Here is a 15,579-nt window from a genome sequence, read left to right as displayed (position 1 = left end):
AATACTTCATTACAGTACTTAAGTATTTTTTTTGGCTGCACTTTACTTGAGTTTTTATATTTCTGTCAACTTTCACTTTTACTCCACTACATTTCCTAATTAAACTGTACACTTTTCTCCTAAGCATATTCGTCACTTCATTTAATATAAAGTCAGAAGAACACCGACTGCAAGAAAGCATGTTTGATGAATCAGTTGTCTGGGGCTTGCAAGTTAGAAGGGTGTACTCACACTAGGCACAGTTGCCTTGAACCGACCACAAGTGTGAGAATAAATATCTTCTTGGCGCTACTTAAATTCACTAAAGAATTCTACCTTTAACAAACTGTAGATAAAATAACAAGTCTCCCGGAGCTGACGTCCTCCCCCTGAGGCTTATAAGGCAGGTGGTGATGTTCTTGCCTCTGTCCTACATCATCTGGTTGTGATGTGCTGGAACAGTGGATATCTCCCAGATGTCCTTAGAGATGCCAACATCACCATTTACAAGAACAAGGCGGACCGTGCAGACTGTAACAACTTCAGAGGAATATGTCTGCTCAGTCTTGCTAGCAAATATTTGCTCGTAATATTCTACCATGTCTACAAATTCTTGCTGACCGTATCCTCCCTGAAAGCCAGTGTGGGTTTCGTGCTGGCTGCTCTATAGCAGACATGGTGTTCTGTGTTCGTCAACTACAGGAAAAGTGTACATCAGCATAAACAGCATAAACCTCTGTTCTTGGTGTTTGTTGACTTGACCAAGGCCTTTGACTATGTTAGTCCATCTGGACTTTTTCTCATCCTACAAATACTTAGCTGCCTTTCAAAGTTAATGAAGGTGGTTACTGAGTTTAATGAGGGCATGAAGGCAACCGTACAGTCTGAAGGCACTCGCTCCTGAAGAGTTCCAGATAAGGTGTGGGGTAAAACAGGGATGTGTCCTTGCGCCTACCCTCTTTGGAATTTTCTTCTCTGCCTTACTACGCCGTGCCTTCCCTGATGACTCGGGTATCCTTCTACACACCTGCAGCTCAGGAAAACTGTTAAATCTGGCCAGGCTGCGGGCGAAGAGTAAAGTACGCCATGTTCTGGTGATGATGCTGCCTTTGTTGCCCACTCGGAGGCAGATCTACAACTACTCTGCTCATCTTTTTCTGCTGCATGTCTAGAGTTTGGTTTGCAGATTAGTCTTAAAAAGACAGTTAACCTTGATCAACCTGCAACCTTGAACCCTACAGTATACATTAACAACATATGTCTATCTGTGGTAGACAAATTCACCTACCTGGGTTCCACAGTATCAGACAACAATAACCTTGATGCAGAGCTTGACATGCGCATTGGGAGGGCATCATCAATGTTTGGAAAATTGAGCAAGCGTGTCTGGCACAACAAGTACCTCTCATTGCTCCTCAGTCCATGTATACCATGCATGTGTACTTAGCACCTTACTATATGCAAGCGAGACATGGACAACATACAGGAGGCACGGAAATCGCCTTAACGCCTTCCATTTCCGCTGCTTTCGCTCCATACTGGGTGTATGCTGGAAGGACCATGTGCCAAACTCTTTCATACTTGAGAGAACTGGTTCCAGTGACCTGTACACCATCCTTCGTGAACACCACCACCGCTGGACTGGGCATATTTATCGAATGAATGACACCCGCCTCCCAAAAATCTTGCTATATGGCGAGCTGGCAAAGCCCCCCGCAAACATGGTCGCCTCCATCTACATTTTAAAGTCATTAAGAGGGATCTTCAGGCCTTCTCCATCAACCGGGACAACTGGGAGGCACTTGCAAATGACAGACCCAACTGGCATGCAGCAAAAAAAAATAGCCGCAGGGTTTCTCAGGAGGTCTACAAATCATTTCTGGAAGAGAGACGCTTAAAACGGGAAGCTAGTAGTTGTAGTAGTAGCAGCAGCAGCAGCATGTGCATATAAACACCGATATCGGATACCAGTTGTTACTAAATTACAAGGGCTTGCTTTGTTTGTTTTTATGAAGAGGTTGTTGAAACAGGCCAATAAGACACTATTAACTACTACTCATCATTTTAATTACATAAATGTCTCATTAAATATGTCTACAAATTGATCAAACTGAGAACAATTCAAAAATCGGCCTGAAATATACCATCCAGGGACTTTTGTCATAGCATTCTCTTTTTAACATGCTATGCTTTGGGACACACTTATTTAAATCTCACATACTAGGATGGATATGAACATTGGGACACAGGGCATTTCGAAACAAATGATTTGCAAAAGTTTCCTGAAGCAGTGCTTCAAAAGGGGCCTATCATCACTAACATCAGCAGCCCCACACACATGCTTTTCATACTTAAGTACAATAAATATCACAAACTTTTACTCAAGTAATTTAATAAACAGTTAATTTAACTTCTACCAGTAATTTTCTGGTAAGATTTCTGTACTCAGATTTCTGGTTTGCAATATTCAGCTTTTAAAATACAGGCTATTTTGCATGAACAAATGGTTAATTCAAGTAAATAAATTAAAGTGTCCTGTGATGTGGCAGGGTTATTATAATATGAGAATCAGAGAACCAGAAGGAGCTTTATTACCAAGTATGTTTACACAGACAAGGAATTTGACTTGGCGACAGGAGCTTCTAGTGCAGAAGAAAGTACACACATAGAATAAACTTTCATGATATTGCAGATATACATACAAACATTTTTCTGTTTTTCTTATATTGTGTTAATTCACCTTTACTGTGTAATTCTATGTATGTCTGCACTATTATGTATATTATTACTGTGTAATAATAATACAAATTATAAATTATAATCAAACAAAACAGATCCACTTATTTTGGTATTGCAATCAAGTCATTAAATATTCCAGTGTATTTAAGTGATAGAAAATAAGTCTCAATTTCTTTAAATCTCATATTTGAGAATGAATTTCTCAATTATCAACCTGTTATCAATCTACTATATTCCTTTTTCCCTCTAACTAACAGTTTATACTGTTTTTAGATATTAATAAAAAGTAAGGCATTTTAGTATAATTCTTAAAAATCTTTTTGCTGTGAAATATTTTGCTGGGTTTTATAAAGTAATTGTAAGAACAATTATTTCATTGTTAGTGAAATTTCAAGATGAACATTTACTGGGCTACAGACATTCGAGGGACATGTGTACAGTACATCTCTGATGTATATAAGCCTTGCATATTAAAATATGATACTGGTGCTTAATGGCTTAACTGCTGATCAAAATAAAACCCCTGTTCTGATTCAATATCCAAACAGTAAATATTTATACTGGTGTTCTTTGGGTGCATTATTCAGTATGCAGTTATCTTTGTGTGATCCTCAAAATTGTTACAATTTTAGATTCTTCATTTCTGTTGCCATATATATATATATATATATATATATAATATATATATATATATATATATATATATATATATATATATATATATAATACACACACACACAAAAAAAAAATTTGAGGTCAAACGTTTACATACACCTTGCAGAATCTGCAAAATGTTAATTATTTTATACCAAAATACGAGGGATCATACAAAATGCATGTTATTTTTTATTTGGTACTGACCTGAATAAGATATTTCACATGAAAGACATTTGCATATAGTCCACAAGAGAAAATATTAGCTGAATTGATAAAAATTACCTGATTCAAAAGTTTTCACATACTGTACGCTTGATTCTTAATGCATCATTTTTCCTTCTGGAGAATCAGTGACCTTTTGAACCTTCTTTAACAGTTGCATATGAGCCCCTCCGTTGTCAGTTGTTGGAAAGGGTTCAAATACACAAATGTTGAGAAACTAAAGAATTTGCGGGACCTGAAGGATTTTTTCTGAAGAACAGCTGGCAGATTAATTGTTCAGGACAAACAAGGGACTCATGAACAGCAATCAGAAAAAAGGAAAAAAAAAAAAAAATGCTGTGGATCATCCAGGTAGCAACACAGTAGTAAGACAGACTCAAGCCTATGTAAACACTAGAAACAGGTCATTTTTTATAAATTCAGCTATTATTTTCTCTTGTGGACTTTATGTAAATGTCTTATGTAAAATATCTTATTCAGGTCAGTACTAAATTTTTATCCCTCATATTTTGGTAAAATAATGAACATTTTGCAGATTCTGCAAGGTTTATGTAAACTTTTACCTCAACTCTGTCTGTCTGTCTATCTATTCATCTAATTAAGTGTTTTCACTATCTTAAAATTTGAGTTTTCATTTTGTTTGTTTGTTTGTTTGTTTTGTTTTGATTGCAGTCTTACAAGAAACAACAACAGTTTCTGCAAAGGTGGAGAAATAGTTGGTCAGTGAATCATATTGTGTTTTAGAAGCAAGTACAATCCTGTCTGATAAGTCATCCAGGTACCCAGGTTTAAGCAGACAGAGCTTGTGATAGATGTTTTGAATTACGCAGCATCTTTATTTCCTGCTTGTGTGACTCATGTTTGCTTTCACATGAGACACTTCTCAGATGCTACTGTACCTTTTGTTTGTTCATTTTTTTTTTTAAATCTGTTCTTATTTCTGAAATGCATATTAGGAATTCTAGGAAAATGTGTAACTTAACGTCAGAAAGTCATGAAAGATCATTTATGTTTATCTGTTCTTAAAATGTTTAGATAACTTTAAAAATTATTGCCTCTGGCTTAAAGCTGGAGGATTTGAAAATAATCCATTGCATTTTCATTTAGACATAAAAATATGTTTTTGGGCAAGGCCTATCAGCACCAACAGCAGCTCATACTGTATGTCATTTTCTTGTTTATATTTTAAATAAGGCTATTTTATTTTGTAGTTAGTTTTGTTCTTTCTGTTATTTTTTAGTTTTACACTGTAATTTTTTTTTTTATTATTCGTTTTAGTTCTTCTGAAGTATAATTAGCTGAAAACATTAAGAGAAGCATATAAATAAATTTGACTGGACTTGTTTGAGATTTCACTGCCAAATGTGACTGCATTCAACATTTGTCATCACTACAGTTAAAAGTTGATTAACCAGAACACACAGGGAGCCAACTTTTGTTTCACTGAGTAATCCATTAGTGCTAATAATAGTATGTTCCCAATAATTTAAGAAAATTGTATTTATAAATGTTCTCTAAACATCCAGGTTGAATGTTGATGTTGTTGTTGTTGTTGTTTGTTTGTTTGTTTGTTTGTTTGTTTGTTTTTTCTTGGTGCAAAAGTTAAGGTAACATTCCATTTAATAATTTTGCATTATTGGAATGTTACTTTTAAATGTTCTGTGGAAACATTCTGAAGTAAATGGTAGCATTCAGACATTTTTAGATGAACGTCCAGTTAAAATGTTTTGGAAAAAAGTTCAAGAACAATATATAAATATTGTTTTTTTTGGGTTCGGTTAGGTTTTGAGAACATTATTAAAACCAGATAACTCTGAACAAATATTATATCACGCTACTAGGAGAACGTTTGTTCATAACTTTAAGAGAAACTTGCCAGAACATTACCCAAAGTTTTGAGAAGTCAATAAGCAAGGCCTAGACCTACTGTGCAAACATCACACAACTTAAATAGTATTCATATGCATTCAAGCAACGCAATCACTTTTATGTAGTTTGTGTATTTATAGGAATGGGGCCCTATACCTTTGCACACATTTACCAAGATTAACCTTGAGGTTCCTTTTTTGTTGTGATGCTTGCTGCTGCACAGTGGTGCCACATTGTTGCCCAATGTTTCTACATTTTTTTTTTTTTATCTACATGTTATGTGATTCTTTCACTTACATTTACATTTATTAATTTAGCAGACACTTTTATTATTTCACATTGTAGACCACGAAATAGCAATTGATTTACCTTTTTTTAGTTTTAACAAAAAACTAAATAAATTATAAAATGATAAACCTCACAATTGAACCTTTTAAAGCAATTTTTTAAGAAAAGTATGTGGGTGAATTTTCGCATTGGTCTGAACAATAACTGCAGACTGGATTATTGAAATTGCACATTCATTCTCTGCCAGTAGGAGGTGCTTTTGGAACATCATAAATATAGTGGTTTCCCCAGTAATGACTGTAAACAAAGGAGCTCAGCTCATAAATGATACTTTATCAGGTAAAATGAAAATGCAATCGAAACTTTTCTGAAGAAAAATGTTGAAAAATATATAGTGTATATTGGCGAGGAATGTCCACTGATGAGTTACCAGCTTAAGCCTACATTTTATTTTAGTCATTTTAACTTAGGGCTGTCAATCAATTAAAATATATAATCGTGATTAATGGGAATGATTGTCATGAGTTAACTTGTTAATAATCACAATTTAAACACACATTTTTTATCTGTTCTAAATGTACCTTAAATTAATACTTTTCCCCCTGGTTTTCACAGACAAGGCTAAGCTAGTCCGAGATAAAATGCTTGTTTGAGCTGTCCTCAACTGAAAATATCTTGCTCTGACATATCATTGTTCTGTGTCAAGATGCACACCTGTGACATTTTCTTCTAAGGCATTTTTGTAAAAGTTGCTTAAATGTCTTAATTAAACTAAGGCCTAGTCCTGGTTTAAGCTAAGTCCCGTTTGTGAAACCGGGCCCTCAAGTTTTTAATCTGGGCAGGACAAATATGGATGCTTTATGCATATATTTATTATTAGTGAAACCATAGTTAACAGAGCATGAAGAGTAGACATGTTTCATAGGTCATAGATGTTTTTCAAAGAACTTGTTCATGTCTGTTAGACACATGAAAAAAAAACATAGAAATACTAAGTTCCCATTACTTCTCTTTCTTTGCACTGAGCAATTTACTTACACAAACCATTTTTTGCAGGACAGGGCAGCTCACTTCTTCTGAACATGCAAAATGTACATTTATTATTTATTATTACATTTGTTTGCCTCTCTGTGCCACATACTATATTGTGATTCAGCTAAATTCTCAAAACTGAGAATTCTTCATTTATATATTTGACTGTTTTTGTTGTCAGACAACGGGATGAATATGAAATACTGACTGAAACGCGACCCAATAAGACTAACCAGCTCTCCCTTCTGATTCAGCTAAATTCTCAAAGCCTGATTTATCGTGCCGTCGTCTGATAAAATCAAATAGGCACTGACTGAAACGCGACCCAATAAGACTAACCAGCTCTCCCTTTACTTGCATGTAAAATTAGAGAAGCAACGCCTCTGTGTTTTAACTGAAAGCGCAGCTCCTTTCACCCGCTCGCTGAACAGAGCAGACGCAGAGAGAGAGGTGTGCGCGAGCGCTGGGAAAGAGACCTCGCGCTCGTGCACCAGTCAGCTTCAGATGCATACAATTTTCACTTGCTACAAGCAAGATACACAAGAAGCACGTTCAACTCGGACACGCAGACGATTGTCGTGGTAATAAACACCGTAAACAGCAACCGTTCGCGTGTCCGCGCTTAATGCGCATGTCGTATATGAAAAGCATTTTAGTGGACCCCTGCCTTTTGGGGGCATAAGGCAGTCGCCTACCTTTGCCTAATGGGTAAGTCCGCCCCCGGGTACATGGTGTCAGTAAATTGCTAATGCAAATTTTATACACCACATACTGAGCAAAATGTAGCATTGCTTGGTAATTGGTCAAAGTATTGATAGTTGTGTAAATATTTTCATACTAACAGTTTGGTTTTATTTTTGGTTGATTGTAATCCATTACATACCTTTCTATCAAAGTTATCTGACATCTTCAGATGAAGTTGTTCTGACACAGTTTAACTCTGAGTTCTTGTTATATTTTTATAACCATTTTCTAAACTAAAGCAAATAAACTGGGATAATGTGAAAAATGTTGAAGGTGTCTGAATAAATTTTGGTTTGACTGTATATTTATTTTTTCCAGTGAAGACTATGCAGTGCTATTTTACATTTGATTATTCGGTTTCTATACCTACAAACTTTAAAAAAGTAAACATTGTGTAAATAGCACAAATAAATAGAAGAACATACAAATGACAATTTCAAACAGGGCCCGCTGGTGCAATCTGCACTGGGGCCCCGCAAAAAACAATAAAATGATTCAGAATCCCAAATGTTTATCACCACCAAACCTAATTTAAGAATCTGTCTGTCTTTCCAGACTAGAATCTGATTCAGAAGATAAACGAAAAACAGCACCGTCATACTGCACTTGACAGTCACTTGACTTTTATTGCGATAAGATTCAGTGGAATCTGTTCCACTTGAGGTGCGCGGATCATCGCACTAATTGGATAACAATATTTTTGGGGGAATTCCTTAAATGAACCAAACACTGAAACCAACTTTAATGGGTCGTTGACACAGACATTGACATATACTCGCTAGTTTACAGCTAGTCACGCACATGATGTTCTCCGACGATATAATGCGATCAAACCAGACTGACTGCAGCCTGTCACCAGCTGTCATGTGGACCAACACCGGGAAGGCCCCTTCCTTTTGGTAACTTGTCCGATCTTGTTCTCTCCGCTCGATTCTTTCAAACTCACACGGAGCTGTCAATAGAGCGATATAGCCCCCAGCCAACTGCAGTTCTAGGCAAAACGAAGCGCGATGAGATCCTCCAGCTCAGGTGACGGAAGTTTAATGTTCCAATGCCCTATGACAGCGTTTCACATTCTTAAAGACGGGGAAAGCAATCGAGTCAGAATAAAACAACTGACCAACAACGCACCTGATTCACGTGGAACATCAGTTCCATCAAAGCATGATGCGTTTCCACTGTGTCATCTTAAGAACGAGCTTTGCAGTGAACTGGTCTTCGGTCTGCATGTGAACTATGGCTCACTATAAATGACCAATGGTAAGTTGTCATGTGTTGCACAAGGAAACAGCTGAAGCATTAATGCATTAGGCTACTCTTACCCTTCACGACACCAGCGCAGTTTTGAGCCCGCGCACAGGGAAAAGCTTGTATTTATATCTATCATACTTACTTGGGGATTATTCCCAGTGATTGTCGCTCGCAACCATCAAAACGCAAACATTCGTAAGTGATTTTCGTTACAAAAAAGCATGTTTATTCATCGAAAGTGAATGTTCACGAGGGTTTATTCTTAGGAAATGATCATCCTGAAAGTCTCAGTCAGGTTGATCCTATTGAATGGGCAAAGTATTGAGTGGTGCGTAGGCTACGCGGCGTAAATCCTGCATACCACTGAATGAAACCGTGTGTGTTTAACACTGTAACTTTGAATGGTTACCCATGTGCAGTGGGTGTTTTTTTTTTTTATTTATCCCCAGCATCGTCTTGGTACTTCTTGTTTGATGCTTATTATACTACCTGCTTGCATTTTCCTGTGAAAGTGGCCACAATAAAAACAGATCACCGAGGATACCGTAACAATAATCATGTAGATCAGCTGAAGCACGTTTTGTAAGTATCAAAATTACACGTGTGTCCATGTATGTGACTGGATTCTACAGCTTATCTCATATGGCCTATTCTCACTTGTGTGAAAAAAATAAATAAATAAAATGCTATTAAATTTACAATAAATGGGGCAGGAGTTTTCTCGTAAAAAAAAATATGGTTATGTTCCAGGCCTTATATATTAATAAAATAGGCCACATGATCGGAAAAACTTGACTTTTTTATGAACCATGGCTAATAAAAACATGTATTTTCTACAAAATGAAATTTGTCCTAAACATCTCAACTTAACTTAATTCACTAAAAAAAAATTAAACGTAACAAAATTGTATTTGTACTTTGCAGGAGGCTATGACTGAACAACTAAATTCAAACTGCACAATAAGAAATGTGAGCATGTTGAAGGAGCCAACAAATGTAAGAAAATGTTTATGCTTATCTATTAAACAAATTCCATCTGTTCAGGAGATTACTCAAATGTTAGTCATGTTTCTCTCTCAAACGGAAAGAGCAAATGTAGTTTCTAAGATTGGGTAAGTAAATGTTTTGGCCTGCCCTTCTCACTCATTACAGAGCTCTTCCATGTGAAGTGCAGGGAAAGCTGGGGTTTCTTCACAGCAAATAGACACAGATGCAACTGTTAGTGTTAACAAGCCTATTTAAAGACAAGTTTCTCCTCCATTCTTGTCACTCAACCTGCTGGTTTGTTTCTGATGTGCTCACAGACCACAACAGTCCACCCACAAAAAATCTGCAGGGTTAATGGAAAACTGAGGAGAATCATGAGGGAATCAGAGAATGTAAATGGACAACTAAAGATGGTTTATATAAGCTTGTGGGAAGAAATAAATGCGTCTTTGAGATGTTGGTGTCATCAGAAGGTAACCGAAACAACCCGTTTCCTCACATTCAGTTTTTTTCTTTTTACAACAACAATTTTACACCGTTTTAATTGATTTAAACCTCCTTTTTGTTTAATTTGTGGATAAACAGAGGGAGGGGACAAAAGAGCTGAAACAGCAAAGACGAAAGTGGAAGATTTGCAGAGTGAAAGACATTCTTGCCAACTTAGAGATACAATATGAACAATACAATACGTATCTGTCCCTCAGCACAGACCTTCCAGAGCGTGGGAGGAGTTTTGAGAGAAAAGTGTTTTATAATTGTTGTCCTTCATTCTTTTTTATTAGATGTTATTGTTGTGAATAATATGAAGTAACTGGACTAACCATATGCCTTTCACTATTCAGTATTTGTCTGAGGACAAAGTGTTTTTTATGGGAAAATATATGCAAAGCATTAACATGAAAAATACTACTATGCATGAAAATGTATCAAAACTTTGTACTTTGTATTGTTATCTTTGCTATTAATTGCTGAATGAGTACAGAGGGTGTGCAAATGAAACTTACAGTGTTTCTGTACATTGCTGTAAGTGACAAAGTTGGCCAAAGCCTATTATATTAACTCTCTAGGCCTCAAGTTAGAACTTTATGGTCTACATCTGCTTCTTATTTGGGGAAGCGATTCAGCTCACCCAATTCGAATATTTTTTTGAATGTTTATTGATTAAGCTACCATTGAAACACTTGTTTTTTCAAACAAAATTGGGATTGCTTTATTTAATTGCAAACCTCTGGAATGGGCATATAAGTACACATATATAATTTCAATCCACCTGTCGTATATTCCAAATACTGTAAACCCACCATTGCATTTTATTAAATAAACACTTCAGTTTCGATGCATGTTTTCATTCATCAGCCTAGTTAATTAAAATGCTAATTTTTGGATATTTGGATATGATTTTTTTTTAGCACATATATATATATATATATATATATATATATATATATCTTCAGTTTCGATCCGTTTTTAAGAAAGTCAGGAGATTTCTCTTTTCTTTGGTTGATCATCTATCAGGACCCACTTTTTCACTGTCCGTTTCAGGTTTTTCTTTTCAACATTTTTTTTATTTATTTTTTTGACAAAGCAGCACGTTTGTGAACCCTCTCTTATTTTCCTGGAGGCACAGCAACTGTAGCATTTGTTGGGCCCAATATAAAACTTTCAATACGCTCCCCCAGTAATCTGGATCACATTCCGTCCCCCTTTTGTGGTAGCCAGTCTTTTTTATTTTGTGTAAGTCGGTAAAGGTAATGAACTGGATATGCTCCAAATGCAATGAATTTAGTTAATGCTTTTTTTTATGTGGTTCCTTGTTTTGTGGGTTATCAATAGAACCATTCCTTATAAAGCCTCTTGAAAAGAATCATATTTATGTATCATAATAATAGACAAAACATTAAACTTTTTCTTTGACCCAAATGGTTCAATTTAATGTGGTTATCCAGTTTTTATTTCTACCAGATCTATCTTTAAAAGTTTGTATCAGTAAAAACGGTCTTTTTACAGATTTTTTTTTAATGCAACCTACAGTGACTGACAGAGATTTGCAGTAAAACAAGCTGTCTATCATTCATATATTAAAAAAAAATAAACAGGTGGGCTTATATGGTACATGTGGTTTATAGGGTCTCTTCTCCTGTATAAAGAACTCCCTGTTCACTTCTCCCTGCTTTCCTATTACACAAATATATATCCTTTTTATATAACAGTACAGAACTCTATTTTTTTCCAGAACCTTTGACATGAATGGTGACTTCTAAAAACATTATTTTAGTGCTGTATAACATCAAAATTAGCCTTTCGTTTTCAATCTGTGTAATGTCATGCCAGTAGCTGCCAGGAAAAAACTGGGTTCATAGCAAGAAACTGAAATGCAAAACAGAACCATGTTAAAAAAAAAAAAAAAATCTAGGGCTCTCAATAAATGCTTTAATGAATAACTACATAAATTGCATACAGTATATCAATATTTGTTAAGAAAAGCCTCTAAATGAAGATAATTAATTCAATGATTATTGTGAGTAAATCACAGAATAGGCATTGTAAAAACACTGGGTCAGTGATGAAATGCTTTTATTTTTAATAGATAAACAGATAATTATACTAAATTAATGTTAAATTGGCAGCCCTAAATAAACGATTAAATAAACGCATCAAACAGAACACAATCTGGGTTCTGTTTTCCATTTTACTTCTGTAGGATCAGTTCAATCCATTTTAACCATTCAATTCTTTAATTTCTGTCATATTCAAAATAGCAGGTATTCATAAGCTACAGTGGTGTGAAAATTGTTGGCCCCCTTCCTGATTCTTTTTTTTTGCATGTTTGTCACGCTTTAATGTTTTGGATCATAAAGGCTTTTATTATAAAGGGAAAACAAAATCCAAAACTACATGGCCCTGTGTGAAAAAGTGTTTACCTTCTAACCTAATAACTGGTTGGGCCACCCTTAGCAGCAACAACAACTGCAATCAAGCGTTTGTGATAACTTGCAATGAGTCTGTTACAGCGCTGTGGGGGAATTTTGGTCCACTCATCTATTGGGGAATTGTTTTAATTCAGCCACATTGGAGGGTTTGAGCATGAACTACCTTCAGCTCAGGACTTTGGCTAGGGCACTCCAAAGTCTTCATTTTGTTTTTCTTCAGCCATTCAGAGGTGGACTTGCTGGTGTGTTTTGGATCATTGTCCTGCTGCAGATCCCAAGTTCCCTTCAGCCTGAAGTCACACTCAGATGGATGAACATTCTCCTTCAGGATTTTTTGGTAAACAGCAGAATTCATGTTTCCATTTATCACAGTAAGTCTTCCAAGTCCTGAAGCAGCAAAACAGCCCCAGACCATCACACTACCACCACATTTTACTGTTGGTATGATGTTCTTTTTCTGAAATGCAGTGTTACTTTTACGCCAGACGTAATGGGACACACACCTTCCAAAAAGTTCAACTTTTGTCTTGTCAGTTCACAGAGTATTTTCCCAAAAGTCTTGGGGATCATCAAGATGTTTTCTGGCAAAACTGAGGATGAGCCTTTATGTTCTTTTTTGCTCAGCAGTGGTTTTCGTCTTTGGAACTCTGCCATGCAGATCTTTTTTGCCCAGTCTCTTTCTTATGGTGGAGTCATGAAACACTGACCTTAACTGAGGCAAGTGAGGCCTGCAGTTCTTTGGATGTTCTTGTTCCTGTGCTCTTGGGGTAATTTTGGTCGGCCGGCCACTCCTGGGAAGGTTCTCCACTGTTCCGTGTTTTTGTCATTTGTGAACAATGGCTCTCACTGTGGTTCGCAGGAGTCCAAAAGCTTTAGAAATGGCTTTATAACCTTTTCCAGACTGATAGATCTCAATTACTTTCTTTCTCATTTGTTTCTGAATTTCTTTGGATCTCAGCAAGAGGTCTAGCTTTTGAGGATCTTTTGGTCTACTTCACTTTGTCAGGCAGGTCCTATTTAAGAGATTTCTTGATTGCGAACAGGTGTGGCAGTAGTCAGGCCTGGGTGTGGTAGAGAAATTGAACTCAGGTGTGATAATCCATAGTTTTTAAAGGGGGGCAATCACTTCTTGACACAGGGCCATGTAGTTTTGGATTTTGTTTTCCCTTAATAATAAAAACCTTCATTTAAAATGCATGTTGTGTTTACTTGTGTTATCTTTGACTAATATTTAAATTTGTTTGATGATCTGAAACAATGTTTGAGATTTTATAAGCATTTTTGAGGTTGTTTGAGGTTTACACTTCTGCAAGGTGAGGTGAAAACTGTGACAAATGTTTGAGCTAGTCTAAGTGCATGAGAGAACCCCTATAAATAATCAAAGCAGTCCTACCTTCGTTATTTCTAGTCTTTCAGCATCCCTCCACCACCCCGACTCCTCACCTTCAGCCTGTTCCTAACCCAGCACGGGGAAGAACACTTGGTGGGGAGCGCTTGGGTCTGAGCTAAACGCCAAGCTCGGACCCCTCTCCCCGGACAGGGGGAGTACCCTGGACTCGGGAGTAAGTAACGAGCTCGGAGCCCTCTCCCCGGACAGCACACCAAATACGCATAACCCTTTACTCAGTTTATTATATGTAAGTGTGAACTCGTGAAAGTGTGACAAACTCAGGAAGGGGGCCAACACTTTTTCACACCACTGTATATTTGCTGCCAGAGCAGCAGCTGTACAAGCATAACAGGGTGCAGAGTGATGCTTTGAAATGCATATGAGCTTGAGATCAGCATAAACAGACACCAATGCCTCGATCTCTCTCAACCTGGACTAGCAGTGATAAAGCTTAATGCTCTGAAGCAATAAAATACCGATTTGTAATGTATTTAATTTAAAGTTTTATTTACAGTAACTTACTGGCAACAATTAGCCAGTAAGTTACTGTGAATACTTTTTACAGTAAGGGTACTGTACTTCCATTTACAGTATTTTATGTATACACTGTGAAATAACAATTAAATACTGTGATTTTAGTTGTATTTACAGTAACTTACTGGCTAATTGTTGCCAGTAAGTTACTGTGAATACGTTTTACAGTAAGGGTACTGTACTTCCATTTACAGTATTTTGTGTATTCACTGTAAAATAAAAAACAATTAAACACTGTGATTTTATTTGTATTTATAATATTGATTGTTTTACTGTAGAAGAAAAAAAATACTGTGATTTCAATTGCATTTACATACAAAAAAGTTAAGCACTGTTTTTTATGTATTGTATGCAATACAGTACTTTAAACAGTAGATAACAGTTAATCACTGTAAATTCAGTTTCTCACTGTACAATTTAAATACTGTATCACTGTGATTTTAATATTAGCCATCATTAAAAGAATCACCCATATTCTAAAACACTGCAATCAACTGCAGACAATAAGAAAATTGTTAACAGTTATTTATTTTAAAAACATTTGGTGAACAGGAATGACAAAACAGGTACAACATATAGGGATAATGGACATTGGACAACATGCCATTATACCATCCAAAGTTAACGCACATTCTATGTTTGTAATTTCTAATGGCATGAAGTCTATTATCCTCTTATTCTACTGTTGCTAAATTTAATTTACGACTGAAGAAAATTTTACAAAATTAGGCTATTTCATTACAAGTTTTGTAAAGTTACAGAGCAAACTGTTACTAGTTCATTCACTAGTTCCACGTGACTGGTTGCTATGACGGAACATTAATGCAATACAATACGGTCAAAAAATTGAACTACTTTTGAAGCTGTGCAAATAACTGTTTATTACCACATTCTAAAGAGCAATAAATAACACTATGGCAATAATGACATAAAATAAAACACTGAACATTAAAAAAT

The sequence above is a fragment of the Cyprinus carpio genome, chromosome B19, assembly GCF_018340385.1.
Source record: "Cyprinus carpio isolate SPL01 chromosome B19, ASM1834038v1, whole genome shotgun sequence".
NCBI classification, from domain to species: domain Eukaryota; kingdom Metazoa; phylum Chordata; class Actinopteri; order Cypriniformes; family Cyprinidae; genus Cyprinus; species Cyprinus carpio.
This window is presented reverse-complemented; position numbering follows the sequence as displayed.